Source organism: Falco peregrinus, chromosome 3 (genome assembly GCF_023634155.1).
Source record: "Falco peregrinus isolate bFalPer1 chromosome 3, bFalPer1.pri, whole genome shotgun sequence".
In the NCBI taxonomy this organism is placed as follows: domain Eukaryota; kingdom Metazoa; phylum Chordata; class Aves; order Falconiformes; family Falconidae; genus Falco; species Falco peregrinus.
This window is the reverse complement of record NC_073723.1, coordinates 86,753,939-86,776,674: the sequence shown is the minus strand read 5'-3', so window position 1 is coordinate 86,776,674 and position 22,736 is coordinate 86,753,939. Positions and strand designations below refer to the sequence as shown.

General features: G+C 44.1%; 1 protein-coding gene across 6 annotated transcripts in view; it reads right to left on the bottom strand.

The window, feature by feature from the left end:
• The window catches only part of TSNARE1 (t-SNARE domain containing 1), a 509,528-nt gene extending 492,844 nt beyond the window's left edge, over nucleotides 1-16,684 (bottom strand). For 5 of the 6 annotated variants that reach the window (XM_055799973.1, XM_055799972.1, XM_055799978.1 and 2 more), the window contains exon 1: nucleotides 16,599-16,684. The gene's annotated coding sequence lies outside the window, so the exon portion shown is untranslated. The remainder of the gene's footprint in view (nucleotides 1-16,598) is intronic. The other variant, XM_055799974.1, reaches the window with a different exon arrangement.
• Nucleotides 16,685-22,736: the final 6,052 nt, after the last annotated feature.

Sequence of the window (22,736 nt, the reverse complement as noted above, 5' to 3'; positions counted from 1 at the left end):
TTATTTGTACAAGAGTGCCTGTGCACATGCTGTGTATAGAGCAACAGAGAGAGATATATTCATATAGAAAAATACACAACTGCATATTTTAGAAGAACATCTGTAAAGATCCAATAGCTTACACAACTCTGAAGACTCTAGTTAATGATGTAATAAATCCACTTCCCATACACGCATTTTAACAGCTCGAATTTTTTGTCCCAAATTTGGAAACCGATGCTTCAAAAAGTATTTAACATGCTTTTAATGCAATTTATCATGGCTTAATAAAAAATAAAATAGGAAATAAGAAAAATTATGGCTTAGGCAACTCAGGTAGAGGCACTTTTACGCTGTATAAAATTAAGGACATACAAGTATTACGCTGTTTTTACAGCAATTATTCCTCAAAGAAAATACTTTAATCAAACTGTTGAAAACTTTGGTTGGTTGGTTTAAGAAGGAGAAGCATCATCATGCAGGACTCAGTCTTCCAGACTTATCAACAAAGCATTCTAATCCCTCCTTGGGATGGGAGACTACAGAATGTCAGATCACATGGGATGACACTGGGGCTGGAGAGAGCAGCAAAGGATGCTCAAAGAGCTCCTGCCCTGAGTTTTCGTACCCTTAGAAAAATCACACAATTACCCATTCTTCTTCTTTGATGAACACAATGTACTACAACACCCTCAGAAGCCAACAGCAGAAGCTCCAACACATGAAAACAAAAGAAAACCTTTAGAACCTTTAAGTTAAATCACAGCAGTCAGCACCAGCTTTTGATGACAGGGTAAGACAGACGTTTCAACTTTAGGATGCTGCCCAGCAACGTATTGTCATGCTACATCACACAGTGCTCCTTCCTTGTTATTTTCTCTGGCCAAAGGTCAAAATTAATCTTCCCAAGGGACAAGCCTTCCTATAGAAAGAGTGATGAAACTCCCACATCCAACTGCCTCATGAACAATCCACATCTCCATTGTGAGGACCTTCCAAACATCAAGCCATGCTGTGATTTCTCAAGGAGGCAACCTTCCCTCTTTGTAATCACTGTACAGTGACACACAAAGCATGTGCACTTTACCACAGAGACGCAGGACACCCTGTACAGATCCCATTCCTCCTCTAACACAGCTAAGGAGGCATCAATATGAAGTACCACTGTCTACTGGATCACATCTACACATTGAAAACCAAACAAAGTCTATGTTTCAACGTCCAACAGTCTTGGGAGCATATTTTCTGGGTTTTGTGGGACACTGGTTTTTGGGGAGTTTTTTTTGTTTCTTTGTTTTTAATCTACTAGAAAATCATAAATCTATTAGATTAAAATCTAATAGAAAAACAACCTATTGTAAAGCAGAGGTAACGGCTTGGTATACAGCTAAATTACACATCAACCTGCTCTAGCACCAGGACTGCACTTTCCCCTTCTCTGATGCACGCTCCATCTCAGCGCGTTCAAAGGTCCCAGCAAATTGCAAGCAGCAGAGGATCCCTCCAGCCCTGCCATCACGTCCCCAGGAAAGTCACTCCTTAACAACATGTATTGCTTCCATGTGTTACCAAGTTCCCATAATGAATTCAAAGAGCAAAACTGAGGGAGTTATAGAGAACAATGCTGGCAGCTGCAGTTAACTACTTTCATCTGATCAATTAACCCTTAAATTTGTAAGGAAAAAAAAAAAAAAAAAACCACCAATATTAACGTGACCGTGCAATTTAAGGTGGGTGGGACAGGGAAGTCAGAAATCTTGCCTCAAGCAATCTCACATGGAGCAATCTTGCTCCAAATGAAAACAACATTATTTGTCCAGCACAGAGAGTCCAGAACTGAAATCTCAGGATGCTAATTGCCTCTAAGGTAAGGGCTTCTACCACCTTCATGAGGCCTTGGGTCAAACATTTTTAAACTGCCTCTACAAGCAAAAATCAGTAATTGTTTTAGTTTTTCACAAGTTAAGCCATGACACATCCCACCCTGCCAAGTGGGAACTTGGGTCCTTAAGCAGAGAAACATGGTGGCCCAGTTCTACAGAAGTATCAATATTACGCCCACCTCTCAGAGCGCCCAATGGTGCAGGCAGCCCTCGGAGGATGCAAACCAATATTGAAGTTATCTACATGCACTACATTGCACATGAGACTGCTTCACGACCCATCTTCTCCTTATCTCATCCTCCCACCCTTCCCATCCCATGGATGTATCTGTTTTCTTCTCTGAATCAATCCTGTCAGGATGTTTCTCCACAGCAGGGTCTCTCCTGCTGGACACCACACAGGAATGCAAGAGGGACATGATCTTTGGTTGGCATCTGTAGAAACGATGCCACTATAGGGAGGAATTAATGACAACTCTGCGACCTGCAGGTTTTGTGTTGGGTTTTTTTAAGCCATCGTGTATATAACTCACATGATGTCAGTACAAGAATATCATACTAAAGATCTGGAACGTAAGGGGCGGGTTCTCCTCGTTTCTATGGTTATAAGCAATTTTAATGACCAACCTAAAAAAAAATCTGGAAGAGAGAGAGAAAGTAGGAAGGAGTGAGGTAGGCGTTTAATTTTGATTGACAAGACATAGCATAACTAGTTAAGATCTGTCAAATGCCTGCTGAGGATCACAAATCCTCAGCACATTGTATGGCAGACAGAATTAGTCTAAATGCATAGCTTTACAAAAAATATTTCTTACCCGGCAAGATCAGAGTTCACCATTTCATTTTCTCCACACAAAGCAGCTAATACCATAACTAACAAAGGAGCCAAGGTAGAAACAGGAAAAATACATGGCTTTTATTATTTATGAGATTTTCAAATTTTAGTATGCTACAATGTGTTAACTTTTGTCCCTAGTCAATATATATATTTTATATATATTCATACATTTATATATATTATATGTATATATAGTGTATATTTATATATACACACATAAATATATATAAAAATGGGCAGCATTCCCAAAACTGTTAACTACCATAACAACAATTTGAAAGGTATTATCAACCTTTCATAGCATCACTTTGGAATCACATCTGCATCACATTAAAAGCTGTACAAATACAGAGTAAGCTGATGACTCCTGTGTTAAAGACCTTAAAATAGGAGACTGAATGCAGAAACTTGAACATAGATTGGATGGGAAATATCAGAAATGCAGATACAATCTGGAGAGACAGAAACACTGGCATGACAGCTGCGAAGTTTTCTGAAGATATACCATCAAAAAAACAAGGTTTGGGGAAAATTAAGAGCATCCCAACAACCATTCATGGGTGATGTCATCGAGAGAGAAGAACGGTGAGACAGAAACGTGGAGCATTTCAAAGTCAGGAACAGAGATTCACAACCTTGGAGGGAAGAGTCAACATCTCAACAAAGCATAAGGCAGCAAAGAAGGGCCCTGGAAGACATAACCAGCTTAATGCAACAGAGGTACAGGATGCAGCAAAGGACAGACACAACGAAGATTCAAGATGTGCCTGAACCAAGCAAGGAAGATGTTTTTCTTCTACTCACTCAGCACTGTTGAGGACACTGTGATCTTCACAGGGCCATATACTCATGAGACCATAATTTTCTGGGTTTCTATGTACTTTCTTTTAATGTTTTAAAAGGCTCTGCTATTTTATCAAATTTTGTTTGACTTTTAAGGAGGGAAATCTAGGCAAGAGAGGACAGGGCTACGAAGGAGGGAAGTCAACAGATCCTGAGATGCCTGCCAACAGGATCTGCACTTAAACCATGCAGTTTTGGCAAAGAACACCCTCAAAATATGATATTTAAAAGTCTTATGGTGTTGGAACATATAATTAAAGCAAAAGGACACAAGCGAACTAAGAATTGATCAACACCAACTTGTATCAAAGTCAGGAGAACGTGTTCCCACAGTCTCAGCCACCTGGTTCTTCCATGCTACGCTGAAAGAAAGAAAAAGTAGCTACCAACTACTTTCATTTCACTGAAGATTATCCCTCTAAAAGCTACAGATCTGTACCGATCTCTAAGAGCTAAAAAAACCCAAAACCAACACAAACAAAACCCTAAACTCATAAGAAGTTGCCTTGTACTGCCAGTTTCCAATCCTAGAGCAACATATTAATTGTGATACAAACTTTTCTTTCCCCCAGCAATGCCCAGGCTTCACAACAAATGATCATGAAAACACTTACAAATCAGTATTTCTTGAAGAGCCACAGAACTCACTCCTCAAGAACCAGAATAAATGGAATGACTCAAATCCACTTCCCAACTAGTCACCTCACTGGGGCAAGTCCACTGACCTCGGTCACTTAAAACTCTTATTTTACAAGTAGTTAAACTAAACCTGTACAACATTTATTCAGCAGTTATACCCTAAACAAGCACAGTAGCACTCACACACGAAGTTACTCTTACTACCAGTATCTAAATACTTAAACCATTATACAAAACTTGACAGATTTGGGCACAGATTCATCAATTTCCATCAAAAATTTCAACTGATCTCTTAAGAAGTCAACGAAGACTTCTAAAAAGCCAAAGGCAGTGTGATGTGCAACAAGGAACACCAAGCTCCAGGACACGTTCTCGCACCACTCCGTTGGGCACACTGACTTCACTGAAGTCCAGCCGTGGCCCATTTAACGGGGTGTACAAGTCCAATGCACACCTCGGCTCAGATAATTTAAGTCCCTGAGAAATCACATGCAAGAGAGAAAAGCATTGCGGATGCAGTCTTTCAGCCTTCCTATCCAATGGCTGAGGATGCTGTCATGGTCCACAAGCAAATACATTTGGTCAGCTCTGCCCAGGAAACCTCTACTGAATATAACCCATCACCAGCACACAGGAACTGCTCAGTAACTGTGGCTGTAGTCTAGTTATGAGGTGTGTGAGGGGAGGGAAAGGACCTGAGCTCTTGCAAGTGTTCCAAATCATCAAGAACATCTTCAATGCATCAGTTAATGACACAAAGAGACACCACACATCAAATAAGGTTCAAAAGTAGGATCAAGGATAAAACAGGAGTATTAGGTGAGAATGGGAAAGAAAAGAAGATATGCCAGTGCAGAAGGTACTATCAAGAGGGTAAAACTGCCGCCTGCTTTTCTGTCCTCAAGTATTAAATGGGGCAACATTTGGCTAGTGGTTCCATGGCATGTAATAGTTCCTCTCAATCTCCCTCAGTGCTTCTTGTACTCACTGAAGCAGGATAACTGCTTTAACCTACCTGAGAACTCGCACAGCCACCCAGTTGTACCTGCTGAATACAAGCAAGCCTGGCAGCAGAAAGAGGCAGTAGTACCTCTGACAAGTACTGATGGACGCAAGACCAACCTGGCCAGTCACAAAGTAAGAACCATGAAATCACTGCTTTTGTTCTCCTAATTTATTGCTGTTTCCTTCCCAATAGTGCCACCATGAACTCAATAAGCAGGAAATAAAAAATGAAGTGATTCATATTTTATCCAGTTTCTTATTGCAATATTTGAAACAGCCAAGCCACCTATCACCAGCTTGAAGACAGAAGTCAAACCAGCACTGAGGCAGCTGGCACAAACTCATTTATTACCAGATAATGCGTCCAAACCTCCCAAACCAACTCCGCAGCCATCAAAGCCACCTCTTTCCTGGACAGTGCCCAGGAATGACTTGCAAATGAAATGCAACCAGATTTATTGCTTCTGCAACCCTGGAAATTTAAGTTACAGAGGTGACATTACATTTTGTTTTGCCAATGCTAATCTAATACCTTTTTGAAGGTGCATATGTTTCACCCTGCTGGCTTCCAACACTGAATTACCAGCTCTGCTAAGCTTCAGAATAAATGAGACGAGCGTGCCCTCTGGGCAAAATCCCTTGTTGTAATCTTTATTCAAAACACACTGCTTCGGAGCCTTGCATGCATTGCCAAAAATCGCCTTGAGGTTTGCTCTTAAGATGGCAATTTGCATATCAACATTTTGCTGCAGAGCTTACCCAATGTCCCCGCTATTATTTTAATACTCAACTGTGGGCGGGCCCCTGAGCGACGCAAAGAAATGCACACTAAAAATACTCCTGCTTTCCCCACCGGCTCCACACATGACCACAGCTAACGCCGGCTTGGATACAAAACCAGGAGCTATGGTATCCATCCGCCTCTTAAGGAGGATGCATAGGCTCCAAAGTGCTCAAAAAACACGCTATGAAGCAGAAAAGTGCCTCTGCATGGATAGAGGAAGGATGCACACAGCAGCTGGAGGAGGAAGACTGCAGAAAGAGCCAGATTTGCAGTCTAGGAAAGCAGGAGAGGTTTATCCAAGCGCAAGACATACTTGGGAAAACACTTCAAGAGGTAATAAAGCAGGCAAGGGAGGCATTGCCTGGGACATGAATTTAAGATGATACTGAGCAGAGGAAGGGAAAGAAATCTCATGCACACAATAGGAGTGATCCCCAGCAAACGCAAGCACAGCCTGATTCATGCCCCAGAAGGGAGATCCCAGTCCCACTGGCAGCACCACGTCAATGAAAGTGCGCGAAAAAACATGGATTGCAGGTTTTTCTGTGCCTTCCTCCCCCTCACCCAGCAAACCCCAGTCTCAGAGGTTGTAATTATTTTTGGCAAGGTGTAAACAGGTCCAGGAAATGAAACTGAAAACCAGAGTTATTTACAAGATGTAATGCAGGGTGCCAGCATCAGAGCCCAGCTACCAAATCAGCAAGTGTAAGGTCACCCCTGTCCCCTTCAGAGAGCAACTTTGCCTGGCTGGCTGCACATCTCTTTGCAAAACAACCAGCCTCAGTCTGCCCAGAAAGGCAAGTAATGGAAACGGAGCTCAATGAGCCACCGGAAAGCATTGCTTCAGACAACTACAAGGGCTTTATCACAGGGCTGGTAAGTTTTGAGATTACATCCATCAAGACAACATCCACCCAGTCCTTAAGTGACCATGACAACTACCTGCCTCTCTAGGCTGTGGGAGAGCAGCAAGAAAGGCATCAGGTCTATAAGTCTTCCTCCACCAAAGCTGTTGTGGAGGGAATCAGCCAAGGGGCTCTATCTGCATGTAAAAGACTGGTGAAGACCACTCATTGCCTTACACTGAAGGCCACCACCTGCTTCCAAGGAGTACTGCCCCAACCCAGGAAGAACCACAGACTTTGAAAAGCAATTTGCTTGCAAAAAGGAAAGCTTTATATTCTCACTTTCCTTTCTGCTGGCAGAGAGAAACAGCAAAACTTGAACCTTCCCAGCAAGAGGATATTGCACCCCAATGGGGCTGAAGAAGCCAGCAGCATCTCAAGCCTGAAAAGCAACCACCAAGGAAAACACAAAAGCTCTTCCTGGTCTTACCAGGAACCAAAGGAAAAGGGATCATAGAATGATAGAAAGGTTTGGGTTGGAAGAGACCTTAAAAGAACATCTAGTTCCAACCCCCTGCCATGGGAACAGGCAACTGCCACCAGACCAGGTTACTCCAAGACCCATCCAGCCTGGCCTTGAACACTGCCAGTTGACGTGGCATCCACAACTTTGAGCAACCTGTTCCAGTGCCTCACTACCCTCACAGTAAAGAATTTTCCCCTATTATCTAGTCTAAATCTACCCTCTTTCAGCTCAAAACCATACCCCCTTGTCCTATCACTACATGCCCTTGTAAAAAGTCCCTCTCCAGCTTTCTTGCAGGCCCCCTTTACAGTCAAAACCAAGATGTGCAGGAAGGCAGGAGACGAGTGCCCCAGGAACAGGAGGACCTCCAGACTGCTTTCTGCACACTCTCTTTAGAGTCTCTGTTCAAATGCCTTGCAAACAGGACTAGGACCCACAGCCCTATTTCCAAGTATGGGATTACACTAAATTCTAAATAATTTTTAAAAGGATGACAAACACAATGCATTAGGAAAGGAATTGGACCAAGAGAGAAGAGCAAATCTATAGACCTCAGATCCCATGGGACATTTCTATATACAGAAGGAAACAAAGGTACATCTGAGAAATGTGCAAAGGAAAAAAAAAAACATAGCAAAAAAAAATAAACAACAAACCAGATCTTTGTTTCCATACACAAAGAAGACGATATTTACAATAAACTGCAGGTATTTCCATAAATGGGGGAGTGGACAAAACCAAAGTCAGAATTGAAATCTTTTCCATCGCCTTATGTTTGGGGCAAAGGAGAAGAAACCTATCTGTGTGAAGCTTTAAAGATTATATTCAGGAAAATATCTGTAGTGAGTCTGTCAATCTGCTTTTTTTCAAATTCAAAGGAGAGTCAGTCGCAGCATCCTGCTTTACTGTAATTGCAGTACTGTTTACACCACTCGCTTAAACACATTTCCAAGGGATCAGTCTTGGCACTTGAGCAGGATACCAATCCATTATATTTTTAGAAAAACAACCTATACCTATGAAACTTCCCTGTGATGCATGATCAATACTTAAAGAGGGCTTTGGGAAGCTCACAGTTGTTCTCTACAACAGAAGCATCAAAAAGCTCAGAGGAGCATTTCTGGAGCTTCAACACCCACATTTTGCCACCTACTTCTGTCTTCAGGCACTTGCAATTAATGGAAGCTGAAGGTCCTTGACACCAAGAAATGGAGCCACTAACATACAATGGCCTCAACACAACTTTAGGCACCCCCATTTCAATTTTTTTTTTTTTTTTACATTGTTGCTTTATTTATCATTAGTGAAAGCATCCTAGTAAAATGAACTGATTTTTCACAGCCACTACAAATCTGGATAGTTTTACAACATGTACATAACCTGTATGTAAAGTGATGTACGATGGTAAGCAGCAAGATGGGCACACTTCCCTGATCACAGCGATGCTTATTTGCTGATCCTGTCTGCACTGATCCCAACTCTCTGTCCACAGTGGCTTTAGCAGAGATAAACCCAACATCTTTAAGTCTTTAAAACAAAAGCAAAAATATCAGAGCATACAGCAATCAAAAACAAAGGCACTGTTATATATGTTAATTTTACTGTATGACCTTACGTACTATATTATAGAAATTAATTGCTATTTAAGAAGAAGTATATGCTTGTAAGTTTAATTTCTCATACTTTTTCACTGAGTATCTGCTCCTGGTCACTAACTGCAGCAGAATATTTGATAGGACTGACATTAGGGCCTCTCCAGCAGCGACAGGTACTCAGGTAAGACAGCGGCTGGAGATACATCAGGCAAACAGAAGAAAGCAAAACATTGGTGAAAGATGTATCACATCTCAAGCTACTCAACAGTATGTTTCAACTTGTATAAATTAGGTATTTTAGAAATTAGGAGGTTCTCATGAAAGTCTAGAAAGCTGATAGTGTCACAAGGGATCATAAATCACTTGTTATGCAAGGGGAAAAAAAAAAAAAGTCAAAAGCTGTATTAAGGTTTAGCTCTTGCTTCACTTTGCAAGAAGGAAAAGCTCAAGATCTGCAGCTCCCAATAGAAGGATGCAGCTACATGGAAGATGGTAAAAAACAACGTAGATTGATCCACAGCACCTACTCTTATACATACATGTGATTAATTTTTTTTTATTATTATTAGCTGGGAATAGAAGATGCAGTTCACTGGAGTAAACTTCAAGTTGCTGTAGCTATTACCATTTAAAAACAACACACAAAAAAAGTTTCCTTTCTCATTAATAAAGATTCCATGGCAAACAGAAGGGACAAAGAGGGATTTTCAGTCACTGGTGGGACACTGAACAGTGCCTGCGCACAACCAGCATTTTAAATAAATAATCTGCATTATCCCCCTTCAAATAAATCAAGCCCACATACTGGAAAAGGGAGGCTTCAACAGAACCAATGGCAAAGTTACGCAAACTCAAGGGATCACTGTCTGCAGCTCCCATTTCCAGGCTGATGAAGCGCAATAAATAGCAAACGAAGAAAATCCTTCATGTACAGCGTTACATCAAACAAGGAGTTACCCAGCCAGTCAGCACAGTTCCTGCAGCCTCATCGTCCTTCCCCATCACCAAACAGATGCACGGCAGCGTTTTTTCTCCCCTCTCCAAAATTAGAAGAACTTGGAGCATAACGAGCATCTCCAGGCTGGGACATGGGATGCTGCAAAGCATTTGCTAATAATTCAGCTCAAACATAGTTGCAATTATCTACAATTAGTTGCAACCACTGCTCCCTCTGATAAAAAGCCCTTATTTTAGCCGCTAATATGTTTTCCAAACAAACTATTCACGTTAAAAATTTCAATACTGGTTATCTAACCAAGCACTAAATCCCAAGAGGAAATGCAATGAGAAGTGGCGTGTTTTTTGCATTAAAAACTCTGCAGAGCACAGGCTGGACTTTTCCTACAGTTAGCTTTGCTGAACTTGAAGCCACCGTTGCACAGCTCACAAACCTGGTGAGACATCAGCCACATTTTCCCCAAACAGACCAGGAGAATTTTGCTTCCCCAAGACATCCCAAAACTGGGGCACAAGAGCTGGACAGTGAGCACCATTGCACAAGGACTGTGGTCACAGTCATGAGATGCCACATACTGGTAAATAAATAAGGGAATTTCAGGGGGGAAAAAAAGAAAACTTAAGAAAAGAAGCATCCATGGCTGTATATGCCTCCACTACAGCCTTCCTGAGCTATCTGCTCATATTAAGTTTTTTTACAAAGCAGCCTTTAATAGCAAGTTTGGGAGTTCACTTGTACTATATTCAAGTCTCTAGCATCTCACACTGCAAGGAAATGGGTTAATTTAAAAATTTGGGACACATCACCTCCAAATCTGTCTGTTTTCCATATGCAGAAAAATGGAGGCACCTGCCTCCTCCATGCAGAAGTATCACAAGAAGATTTATTATAAACTGGAAAAAAACAAAGCAGCAAGCTTCAGCAATGAGGATGATCAAAGCCCCTCACAGAAGAAGAAAATATTTGAAAGAAATAAGGAGTATGGCAACCTACGGCACAACAGTGTTAGAATAAAATCATACAGCATGGCTGTCACCTGCACTATTTTGCTCCATGCACCAATGACAGAGGAGTCCTACCGGAGGGGGGGGGGGGGGGGGGGGGGGCGGGAACCCTACAAACATGGCCAAGTCATTTAAGACTATAGTCATAATAAAGGTAGGCAGCATGGGAAGAAGCACAAATAAAGTCCCTGATAACCTCAAGGAATAAATAAATAAATAAATGTATCACAGTTTTGCAACATGTGGCTTTGCAGCGGGGGCAACAGCAGAACAAGAACAAAACAAACGCTACACAATGAGGAGTATAAAACATTTTGCAGTTATTTTGCAGTTATTTCTGCTTTTATTTAGGGAAGAGAAAACAGAGACAGGAAAGAAATCACAGCCTAACCCCATACAAACATTTACCTTGTTTAAAAAAAAAAAAAAAAAGGTAAAAAGTTAATTTACTAAAAAAAACCCTGAATTTAGGTATTGCAGCCCAGTTCGATTTCATTCAAGGAGAAGCTGGAAAATGTTTTGCAGATTTTGTTTGCAGTATCCCAGCAGATGAGCAGCCAACACACCTAAACTGCCCTTGGTAGGGCTTCTCCCCAGAGCTCTGCATCCCAACAAAAGAGCATTAAAACACCTGTGCTGATACAACACTTCTCCTGTTTTTTTGAACCCATCTTCAGAATATTTTAAAAAATGCAACTGATCACCAATGCAATCTTCACTTTATAATGGTGCTGCCAGCAAAATGGACAGGGAAAAAACAATAATCCACCCTGCCCTTTTATTTTTAGTTAAGTGCTATTTTTTCCATCATCAGAAACACAGAAGAGCAGAGATGTGCCCATGCTCTACAACAAAGAGATGGCACCTGCCTACTGAATTTCCTGACTAGTGACACTATAAAGAAAAAGAAGAGTTTTAAATAGAAACCTCCCTGCAAGTGTTAAATCAGATTAATTTAACTCTTTTGCATTATTTTAATCTTACCATCATTCGCAAGGCAAGCAGGAAAAAAAAAAAAAAAAAAACCAACAAAAAACAACCACAACACAGTAGGATTCTTATCTTGACCATATTCCTTTGGAAACACAGTGTATTATTAAAAACCACAAATAACCTTTCTGACAGTAAAAGACACACACTTCTAGCTCCTCTGCAGTAGGGCAACAGCACGAAATTCATATTACTTTTATAGTTTTCTGGGCATTTAACATCAAGTGATGGGCACAAGCTTCCTTCATTCCTTGTAATGCTTAATGCTGCTTCTGGCAATGCCACCCCAAGTTTGTGGACAGATTTTGTATTTGCACGTGTCAAAAAATATGTGTTTTATTCTTTTGCAGCAATTTGAAGGGTTGCTGATGCTGCTGAAGGACAAGCTTTGCAGTATTTCCCCAACAAGCGCTGGCAGGAAGCTCCGATGCTTCGGTTTGCAAGTAAAGTTCATGCTTGAATATCGGGATGAAATTTAGACCAAATGTACCATGCTGTAGGCAAACACATCCACTCCCATGGTCAGGAAGGCACCACCAACCATGTCATGGGTGGAAGGACCAGTCCTCCATCCATCCAGTCTCATGGGGATCAGACCTGGGTGAAAGTCCTCTCCAGTACAAGCAGCCTTTGCCCCGATGATGGTGACTCCAACCCTACATAAGACACAGGCAGCGGCTCCTCCTGCCCACACAAAGCTCTTGGGTGTCACGGATTTCCATAGCCCCCTGCAGGACCAGGAACCATCAGAAGGTTCATAAAAAGCCAAGCAAGAGCCACCTACCCACCCCGCCACCCAAACTAGCTGAAGTGTAGGTAGGAGGACAACAAAGATGGGAAAAGTAAAATAGATTTTTTTGAACACTCTTTCCATTTTCATCTAGCAGAATGTGTTTATGGCACAGGCAGGGAACTGAAAGTATTATTTTTATCCTGATATTATTTACCCTTTCACACTTGCTATTTAAATATCTCTGAATTCCCAGAAGAACCAGCAATTCAAAATACCATTTGATATATATTTATAAGCAAGGGGAAGCACAGACTCATTCATTTTCAGCTTGCCTACTTTTTTTTGTAAATTAGATTTTAAGTGCTGTAATATCGATGTGCAGATTTATCAAGACACAGAAGTACTATTTCTCTTCCACTCTCAGTAAAGAGTCTCCAGCCCCAGCACAGGCATCTTGCTGTCTGGGAGACCCAGTCACACTGGAGAATCATGTGGTGAGGAGCAAATGATGAGAGGTTTAAAATAATCATTAAAAAAAAAAATAAAAATCAGGAGCTGTGAGAAAAGGAATTAAGTTTCTTGCACAAGAGAGGATGGGAATAAAATACTTCTATTATTAAAATCTCTCTTCTACCAGTCTCTGTAGCCAACCTCAGCTAAATAACTTGCAGTCGTTGCACAAGAGACAGCTCTGCATGCCAGGAAAACCACAGCAGTACAGGGTTATACTGTGAAACTCCCTTGAATCAAGCAATTGCCAACACCCTTCTAGGACGGCGACATCGCACCCGAAAGCTCGGTTGTGTTTAGGCAAGATGGCAGAAGGAAATGGGGATGGCGATCTCAACCAGGAGCCAGGATTGCAGCAGGACGCATGGTTGCACTGCTCAGCCTCTTCGATGTCCATCAAAGCCACATCAGTGGTGGCTGTGTTAATTTTTAATTGCATTAATACACACAAGCAAACCAAGGAGGCAGGAAGCTTTGGAGAAAGCACTAATCATTATTTGTTGCTCAGCTATTGGTGGGCGAGGGGATCAGCACACCATTAGCACCCTGGAAAAGGCCCAGAGACCGACCTGGAAATAGATGAGAAAGGATATCACAGCTGGAGAAAGAGCAGGAAGGCATCAAGGGGCCAGACAGCAGCTGGCCTGAGTCATCGATGATTTAAAGACCTGAACCATCTGCACTGGCTCCTTAGACCAAGGCAATACAGAGACCAACAAGGCAGGACAGGACATTGCATAGTCACAGCCCCATTGCAAAGGGAAATACCTGCCTGGAAAAAGGGGTAAACACTGGATAAAATACACACCTTATTGCTATTGGATGAAAATAAATAAAAAAAAAGGGGGGGGGGGGGGGAACCACCCTCCTAGTTCAGTGCAGCCTTCCCAGTGCCAGTCCACACATGACACAGCTAATAAACTTTTAGTATTTAGCAGGACAAAGCACAGAGAGCAACACTTCAGACCACGGCCCCACGCAAGTGTTATACCGGGTTTGCAAACAGACAACAGCTTGTTTATGTGGTGCTCTCAGACACCAGATCCATCTCAATCTGCAAATGTCACGGAACACTTCAAATGCAAACAAGCAGAGGTTTTGCAGCATGGCTTCAGCGTGACTGTGGAAGAATGAAAGCGTGCTTTTAGGTTTCCAAACCCTTTGCTTTTTGATATGCACACAAAGACACTGAGCAGTTCAGTGGAAACACAAGATTTCCCCAGCGAAGTCCACTCCAGCGCCAGATGCTGCAGGTTAATTGTACCACGCAGCTAGGGTGAACTTTTATTAAAAGCTTCAAAGTACAAACACTTTGAAGTACAAAAGCAACAAAAAAAGTTTCTGCAGTCAGGCAAGGACTACTGCAGAAAGCGGCACTTTACACATTTAAAAGTAGTTTTATTTCCTCTCCTTGCATTCGCAAGTCCACCTCACTGACTTATTTATGGCTAAAGCTTCCTGAATTACCTTGGCAGGAAAAAAAAAAAAAAAAAATACCTTATACTCTATGCGAGGTTAAAACTGAGCCAAATTTAACTACAAAACAGGTCTCAGAGCAGTTCCCAATGTCACCATTGCACTGGAGATCAACACATCAAAGTTTCATTGTGTTAGGCAACCACCAGACAGTGTCACAGTGACTGGCGGTGGCAAAGTGGGCGCAGCGACCTCCCATCTTCGCCCGGTCACTGGCCACCTGGAACACACGCTCTGCCCTTGGGAGAGCACAGAACCCTGACCCAGGCCAGCCCTGTCCCCATGTCACACACAGACAGACCTGTCCCCAGGCCAGCCCTGTCCCCATGTCACACATAGACAGACCTGTCCCCATGTCACACACAGACAGACCTGTCCCCAGGCCAGCCCTGTCCCCATGTCACACACAGACAGACCTGTCCCCAGGCCAGCCCTGTCACCATGTCACACATAGACCCTGTCCCCAGGCCAGCCCTGTCACCCTGTCACACACAGACCTGTGCCAGCCCAGCCCTGTCCCCATGTCACACACAGACCCTGTCCCCAGGCCAGCCCTGTCACCATGTCACACACAGACCTGTGCCAGGCCAGCCCTGTCACCATGTCACACACAGACCCTGTCCCCAGCCCAGCCCTGTCCCCATGTCACACACAGACCCTGTCCCCAGCCCAGCCCTGTCCCCATGTCACACACAGACAGACCTGTCCCCAGGCCAGCCCTGTCACCATGTCACACACAGACCTGTGCCAGCCCAGCCCTGTCCCCATGTCACACACACACACCTGTGCCAGGCCAGCCCTATCCCCATGTCACACACAGACCCTGTCCCCAGGCCAGCCCTGTCCCCATGTCACACACACACCTGTGCCAGGCCAGCCCTGTCCCCATGTCACACACAGACCCTGTCCCCAGCCCAGCCCTGTCCCCATGTCACACATAGACCCTGTCCCCAGGCCAGCCCTGTCACCATGTCACACACAGACCCTGTCCCCAGGCCAGCCCTGTCACCCTGTCACACACAGACCTGTGCCAGCCCAGCCCTGTCCCCATGTCACACACAGACCCTGTCCCCAGGCCAGCCCTGTCACCATGTCACACACAGACCTGTGCCAGCCCAGCCCTGTCCCCATGTCACACACAGACCCTGTCCCCAGCCCAGCCCTGTCCCCATGTCACACACAGACCCTGTCCCCAGGCCCGCCCTGTCCCCATGTCACACACAGACCCTGTGCCAGCCCAGCCCTGTCCCCATGTCACACACAGACCCTGTCCCCAGGCCAGCCCTGTCACCCTGTCACACACAGACCTGTGCCAGCCCAGCCCTGTCCCCATGTCACACACAGACCCTGTCCCCAGGCCAGCCCTGTCACCATGTCACACACAGACCTGTGCCAGCCCAGCCCTGTCCCCATGTCACACACAGACCCTGTCCCCAGCCCAGCCCTGTCCCCATGTCACACACAGACCCTGTCCCCAGGCCCGCCCTGTCACCATGTCACACACAGACCTGTGCCAGCCCAGCCCTGTCCCCATGTCACACACACACACCTGTGCCAGGCCAGCCCTGTCCCCATGTCACACACAGACCCTGTCCCCAGCCCAGCCCTGTCCCCATGTCACACACAGACCCTGTCCCCAGGCCAGCCCTATCCCCATGTCACACACAGACCCTGTCCCCAGGCCAGCCCTGTCCCCATGTCACACACACACCTGTGCCAGGCCAGCCCTGTCCCCATGTCACACACAGACCCTGTGCCAGGCCAGCCCTGTCCCCATGTCACACACAGACCCTGTCCCCAGGCCCGCACACCCCCGCACGCCCCCCCCCCCTCGTACCCAGGCCGCCTCCCGCGCAGGGCCACCAAGTCCCCAGGTGACACACACGCCCCCAAGGCGGGACCGCCGTGTCCCTCGCACAATCGCGCGCGCCCGGAGGGGGGGAGGGAGGAGTGGGGGGAGGGGCGGGGAAGGCCCGGCACGCGCCCTCACCTGTCGCCGCGCGCCCGTCGCCGCGAGGCTGCGCCCTGCCGCCGGCACCCAAACATCACGTGACCGCTTCGGCCCGCCCCGGCCCCCCCCCGCCCCGCCCCGCCCCGCCCCGCCCGCCGGAGTCCTCAGCCCGCAGGTGGTGCCGGCCGCGGACACCACCCCGCACTGCAACTCCCGGCTGGCACCGCGGAGCCGCGTTCCGCCCCCTGTCTTCGGCGGCCAATCCGCGAAGGGGACGGCAAACCCCGCCCACCGCCGTCCCGCCCACCGTCCCTCCGCGCCAGCCCCCGCCCGCGCCTCCCTCAGCCCCGCCCGGCCGGGGCTGTGGCGGGGTTTGTCCCTCAGCTCCACCGCCCGCTCCACTCCCCCTGACCCTCACCCCTCCCCCCTCCCCCCCCCCCTCCTCCTCCTCCTGCCCCTATGTGGGGATGCGCCAGACGCCGTGCGGGCAGCCGGGTCCCGCCTTCCTCCTAAAGCCGCGCTTCCCAAGGCGGGCTTCCTTTGCCTGAGGCCCGCCTGTCTGCACCCCCCTCAGCCGCCTGCACCGCCACGGGTGCCCGGCTGCTCGTCCGCTGCCCGGGCATTCCCCTGCCCAGTCTCCTCCGGCCTGTGAGGTGGCAGTGTGCTTCCCCTGCCGTCCTAGCTCCGTCCCCTCTGTCCTGCCGTAAGCCACCAGCCCTGGCGCTCCCCTCCTATGTTCCGTTACTGAGAGCAGCGGCCCGAACATCTCGGCTACCTTCCCTCGAGCGACCGGGCACAGGGACCCGTCCAGCCGCTGAGGAGCCCCGGGCTGGGGCTGTGGGGGCATCCCAACACTGGTTGGGATGCGATTGGGATGTGGTTAGCCTGTGGGGAGGGTGGGACTGGCAGCGCTGGTGTTCCCTTTGAATTCTTCAGCTGTGGACCCCTCAGACTCCAGCCCTGGATGAGCCAAGTCTCTTAAGATCATGAACAGATACTCTTGCAGAGCAGCGTAAGCTCTTTGAGGACAGGTTTGTGCCCTTCTTTGTAGTCGTACAGTGCCTAGCACGCAGGAACAGAAAGAAATAAATAAAAATCACTGACTCACTGCTACTAAAGCTGCTAACGCTGTTCAAAACACCACAGATTGCAGACCGAGACTGGAGGAGATTGACCAAAAAAGTGCTTTGATAGAGCAGTTTAGCACACAAGGTGTTTGTCCAGCACACACCCTACCTGGGAGGGGTTTGCTTCTTGTTTGTGAAGTGGCAGCAGCTTTACTTGGTGGTTGGCTTTGCAAAAGGAGTTATAAAGCAAGCGTTTTCTTGATAGGGCCTTTAAACAACAATTCATTTTAACAAGGGGTTGACAAGCCAGCTGTTTTTTTCAGAAATGTAGTTCTGCACCAGTAGCCCTGCTAAAAAAAGCTTTGAAAGGGCTGGAGGGGCCACCTGAGCCTCCATAAACTTCAGGATTTTACAGCACCAAACTGCTATCAGAGCAGTTTCCTCGATCTTTTGCTGCATTGATAATCATTTATTTCTGTGCGACTCTAACAAAAACCCCTTAGGAAAGGGGACATAAAAATGCATTGATAACGAAATACAGCTGTCTTCTTGCCCTCTGCAAAATCCTCTGACTGCAGTTACACGTGCAACACTGTGTCTTGCTGGATGTTTTTTGAGGGGAGGTATGGGGGCGAAGGAAGAGCAGGTTAATCCTGCAAGAGGCATAGATTAACATTCAAAACCACTGTGCAAAATTTTCAGTAAAAATCATATTTACTTCCAGTATAAGTCTCATGAAAGTAAATAAGAAAAGAAATATATAAACGTGCCAATATAGGACAGATAAAGTATTCCAAGGGACAGCGATCATAAAAATTACAATGAGATAAAACTCATATGATTGTTTTGGTTTGCAGCCTGCATCTTGCTGGTTTTGCATTTTGTAGCTGAAGAAATACTGCTTAATCAATAAGTGTGTTATTCATGCAATAATAAGGCTGTGCATTCTCTCAGGACATTTTTCTTCTGGGGGATTTGGGCTTTTGCAATCCTTTGTATTGTGTGCATCAGGACTGGTTCTTGTTATTACCAGTTGCTTATTGATCGTTACAGCTCTCAAAAGGAGCAAGGGTAGGTTCTTGGCATGGTATAGAAATCAGACTTTTAACGTAAGCAGGCAAGGCATCTTGCATCAGGGAAGATGGCACTTTCCCTGAATTAAGAAAAAAAAAAAAAAAAAAGGGAACAATTAACAGCTTTGTTCCATCCCACAGCAATTGCATCGATAAATCTGAAAAATACACAGTCAGCTATATGGGGATCAAAAGCCCTAAGGGCCAAAACTTTATTTAAACAGTTTAACCTTCATGTTTGTCATCTTTTCCTGGGAGGAAGTTGCCCGTCTGCCAGCTGCTGCATGGCGTTTCCCAAGGTGGAAGCAGTGATTTCATTCCAGGGTGAGCAAAACTCACAGAGGTCAGACCTGCATACCTGGAGAAGTTTGGCAAAGGTGACTCAGGGGTGAAGTTGTCGGCATGTTTTTCCTTTGGAGAACTCCCTGATTCTTTCACAAAGATGAAAAGGGATGCATCAGAAGATCTCCACCTGAATTTAAATAAACTTAGCAATGATGCTTTCACCTCTTTCCTGCTGAGCTGATTATCCAGTTAGGCTGAGTCTGTCTTTAGGGGATTTCTTCCATTCTTTGGAAGGAGTTTCCTTTTGGCTCTCTAGTTTGTTTTGTGAATCATCTTAATTCATAACCATTTAATAGATATGCTATTAAAGTATTTATAGAAAGGTTGTCCTGTTGTCCTTTCTGTTACTTTTTCCCAAGCTGTGTTGATTTGGTTTCACTAGAATGATGCCTGCTGGCTTTTCATCAATCTCTATTGCCACTGCCATTTCTTTATGTCATCTAATGAGTTTCTTTGACATACAATAAAGCAAGTCATGCTCTTATGAAAACATTATCAAGGATTTTATAGAAAATTATAAACTATGGTAGTCAAATATCTTAGAGAATATTAAAAGAATTATATCTCTCCTATTGAATTTCAGTTTAAGAAAAAAAAATATAACAAACATGAATTTGTGCTACATCCTATTACATACTTACATATAACCCAGTGGGGTTTCATTCCTATTAACTATTGCAGGACTTTTCCACAAAGCAGGAGAACACAAAAAATAACTTGCATAAAAAAGTAAAGATTGTCATGTGGATTTCTTAGGCTGTGATTTCTTTTGTGATCTTAACATAACTTCTTATAAAATCAAAGCTACTATTAATTTCTCTCCTGTTTTGGATTAACTGGCAGTGTTGATAGGTTCAGGAAAAGAGAGATAATTAAATTACATATCACAAGAAAGCTTCAGTGCCTGTTTAATTTATCCCATTAGTGCACAGTTGCTATGTCACTCCCAATATCCATGTAAACACACAGCAAAGCTTTTCTGAAACAGCAATAAGGGAAGCATAAAGAACAACATCACTGCAATAACATGAAGGAGAAAGCCTGAAAACTTCTCTGGACTATGTACAAATAAATATTTCCAGATTTTACAATAGTCCAGGGACTATTTATTTAGAGTAGTTTTTCATCTTTTGTGCTTAAATTTCCATGTATTTTTTTTGTTTTGTTTTTGGGGGGGAAACTAAAAAAAAAACCACCAAAAAAACAAGAAACCTTCTTTTCAGAAGTTTCTTTCTCAGTTTTCTCCCATTTATTTTCAAATGTCAATGAGAAATTACACCCACACCCCGATTACTACCTCCTTTTGCTACTTTCTCCTGCTAATTTCAGTATTTGGCCTGGGGTTACAGCATTTCTGAAAACTGCTAAACAAAATATAGCTGTTTTTTTAGCAGTACTTAACTTTTCAATCCTGGATTAACTGGACAATTGCAGAGTTGAAAGAGTACTTTTTCCTTTGGTAAAAAAGTTGTTTTCCATTCAAATGGCTTATATACCAAACCAGTCAACTGCAAGGAGCACAGGAACAAATAGAAGTTAGTGTGAATGCTTCACAAAAACAAGGCTGATTCTTATTTCCAGAGATCCATGACGGTTACCCAAGATTCCCTGAAAACAGTGCAGCTTGGAGAGTTTATCACAGCATATCTGTATATTGTTACCTGTGAGCTATTTAATAACAAAGATATTATAACAACAATAAAAAGAGGCTGGAGAATGCCAGCCAATCCCTGAACAACCTTATTTCAGTCTATTTAAAGTCCAAGAGAGACTTGAATTTCGGGACCTAGCAGGTTCTGGCATAAACCCGATGTTTACATTAAGCACTGCAATGGCAGCAGTACCTGTCCCAAGCTGGTGACTATCCGGCAGGTCCAGTACGTCACAAGGCGGAACCAAAAGCCGTAACAAGCTGATTTTCACTACTCTGCACTGCATTCCTAAATCAGTTACACCTGGCTATGTCTGCAATAGCTGTGGATTTTAGTGGCGTTATGCCTGGATTTATCTTGGCATCGCTAGCTTTGACCCTTCCTTTTCTAGAAACTTATTGTTGTGCCTGAATTAGGAAAATAAAAGCCCCAAGCCAATAAAAAACACTTTGTATCCGAGGCAGTGATAAGTCAGTCACCTCATCAATAAAGCGTGTCTGATACTCTCAGTAATCCCAGTGATCAGCTTTGCTTATATGGAAGCTGGAGATACTAAGCTCCTCACCACTCTGAGCAGGGATGACAAGTGACAATTGAAACTAATGTTGACAGAGCTAAAGGGGTACATGCTGAGTGCGACAGATGTAACACAATGGAGAGGGAACAAGGCTAAACCAAGCTGGTGGGGAGGAAAACTTGGAGGTTGGAACAAATCCCTCATTCTGCTTAATGACAAAACACCACTGATAATTTGCTCAGTTCAGTAATGCAGTTCCTGCTGCACCTGGATAATCAGGAGGAAAAAAGTGCCTGATGTAGAGGAGCCATGGTACAGGAGTTACAGTTATGAAGGATGCAAGGAGAGCATCACAGAGAGTGAACTAAGGGAGGTTTAGAGATTTCAGCTCTTGAAGTCATAGTATCTAGTTCTTCCATATGACATCTTAGGGCATCATGGTATCCAAAGCACAACTGAAAACCTGCTTTTTATGATGGACTTGTGAAACAAGTAAATGCATCATGCAAAACAAGGAACCCTGAAATACAATAAGGAAATTATCTGGATTAAAAATGTTTATTTCAGGTTTGATTCTACAAACATAAATGTTTGTTTTATTGCCTGGTTTTAAGGCTAAATTCCCACTACCAGGATCAAGTCTCTATTTGGTTACTGTTGCTAGAACTGCAGTTGCTACCATTAATTAGTCAAGAATTGTACTTTCTGCCTCTAGTCTCATTTAGTTAATAGGTTTTATCCCAAATTAAATATTTTGGAAGGAAGAAAATATTATTGTTTTCTACACTTTTGTGCTACATCTCTCACAACAGATTCCCACTCTGTTCAGTATGCAAGTGCCACTGCACAATAATTTTAAAATAATAATCCTATACTATGAAGTGTAATAAAATATTAAGTTTCAGAAAGAACATTTTTTAAATGACCAAAGGCAAACACTAGGTTTTGGGGATTCATTGACAAAAGAAAATGTACTTTTCAGTGTTTATAAGGACTCATCTGGACTTCCAAGCTTTTCATCCACACTGTAAGACAGCAAGAGATAGTCCATGAACAACAGCAAGAAATATCCATGACCTAGACAATGTAATTACAAACAAAGATTGAAAGGGATGAGCTTGTTGAATCTAGAAAATAGAAGATCTGGGGAAATGGGAGTAACTTCTCAGATCTATGAAGAATTGCTGCAAATAGAAACAAAACACTATTCTCCATGCTGCCAACTAAGAAGCAATTGGATATTGGCTTGGATTGCTGGGAGAAGATTTAATTTAGATATGAAAAAGTACTATCCAATATTAATGACAGTAAAGCACTTGTACAAACTACCTGGGAAGGCCTGGACTTGCTGCTGGAAATTTTCAAAACCAGATTGAATCACAAGTCATCTGTGGAAGTGTTTTACATGATGATTCAGACAACTTTGGGGATTAACAAAATGATCCCATGAAATCTCTCCCTGCCCTATATATTCTGTCATTTGGGAAATGTCAGGGGGAAGGGCTGTATCAATTAAGCCAATA